Source organism: Gossypium arboreum, chromosome 6, assembly GCF_025698485.1.
Source record: "Gossypium arboreum isolate Shixiya-1 chromosome 6, ASM2569848v2, whole genome shotgun sequence".
Lineage (NCBI taxonomy): Eukaryota > Viridiplantae > Streptophyta > Magnoliopsida > Malvales > Malvaceae > Gossypium > Gossypium arboreum.
In genome coordinates, this window is record NC_069075.1 from 52,587,545 (window position 1) to 52,589,095 (window position 1,551).

Consider the following 1,551-nt stretch of genomic DNA (forward strand, 5'->3'; position numbering starts at 1 on the left):
ATGATTCATACTTACCTGTTTAGGATCATCATTGTTTACCTCTTCTCGACCTTTGTTCTTTGCGTTGTCTTGCTATAATTTTCGCTTAGGTGCAACGAATCCTTCCTTATTTTGAGTGCTAATTGCATTGAGGTGTTCCCTCGGATTAGGCTCAGTATTACTTGGTAGGCTACCCTGTGGTCGTTCAGAGATTAATTTGGACAGCTGGCCTATCTGAGTTTCGAGTCCTTGGATCGATGCTTGTTGATTTTTAAGTACTGCCTCGGTATTTTGGAAACGAGTTTCTGACACCAAGATGAATTTAGAAAGCACCTCTTCAAGGTTTGGTTTCTTCTCTTGTTGATAAGGTGGCTGTTGAAAACCTTGAGGATTTTATGGCTTTTAATTCCCTTGACCACCCCAGGAGAAATTTGGGTGGTTCCTCCAACCTGCATTATAAGTATTTCTGTATGGGTTATTTTGAGATCTAAAGTTATTGTTACCGACATAGTTGACTTGTTCCTCTTCGGTTGTGGGATTGAAGGATTAGTATTCTGTATGCACACCTCCTCCGCTTGAGTCACACCTCATTACTGGATGTACCTACGTAGAACCAAGAAAACTATCGATATTTTTATTGAGAAGTTCTATCTGATTTGACAACATAGTAACTGAGTCGAGATTATAAACGCCGGCTGTTTTTATTGGCTTTGTCCTCATAACTTGCCACTGATAGTTATTTAGTGACATCTCCTTTATAAATTCATAGGCATCTTCTAGTGTTTTATTGTTGATGGTTCCGTCAGCAGCTACGTCAATCATTTGTCTTGTCGAGGGATTCACACCATTGTAGAATGTTTAAACTTGCAGCCAAAGCGGTAACCCATGGTGAGGGCACCTTCTCAGTAAGTCCTTGTATCTCTCCCATGCATCGTAAAGTGTTTCTAAATTCATCTGCACAAAAGAAGAGATATCATTACACAATTCAGCCGTTTTAGCTGGCGAAAAATATTTTAGTAAAAATTTCTCGGTCATTTGTTCCCAAGTAGTGATAGACCCTTATGGTAACGAGTTCAACCACTGTTTAGCTTTATTTCTCTGTGAAAAGGGAAATAAACAAAGACAAATGGCATCATTAGAAACTCCATTGATTTTGAATGTATCGCCAAATTCAAGAAAATTCGCCAAGTGCGTGCTGGGATCCTCATCCTGCAAACCATCAAACTGAACAAACTACTGTATCATCTGAATTGTGTTAGGTTTTAGTTCAAAATTATTTGCAACAATAGTAGGTCTAACTATACTAGACTCAGTTCCTGTTCAAGAAGGTTTAGCATAATAGTACGCGGAGCAAGATTTGGATTAGCTGCAATTGTAAGAGGCGATTGATCGCCTGGATTTTCGGCCATCTCTTCGGTTGGGGTTTGAGTATCATCTTCTTACTCGTTCTCCGTGTAGCGTAAACTACGCTGTATTTCTCTTTGATTTTTTTGAACTGAGCGATCAATTTCTTCATCAAAAAGTAGTGGTCCTGATGAGTTTCTTCTAGTCATAAACTATAAAAACCTGCCA

The 1,551-nt window shown here is 39.1% G+C and overlaps 1 non-coding gene across 1 annotated transcript; it reads left to right on the plus strand.

The window, feature by feature from the left end:
* The first annotated feature begins 859 nt into the window (after nucleotides 1–859).
* LOC128294978 (small nucleolar RNA R71) lies at nucleotides 860–964 on the plus strand. Its single transcript, XR_008285285.1, has one exon. It is a non-coding gene; the product is annotated as a small nucleolar RNA R71 (small nucleolar RNA).
* The last annotated feature ends 587 nt before the right edge of the window (nucleotides 965–1,551 follow it).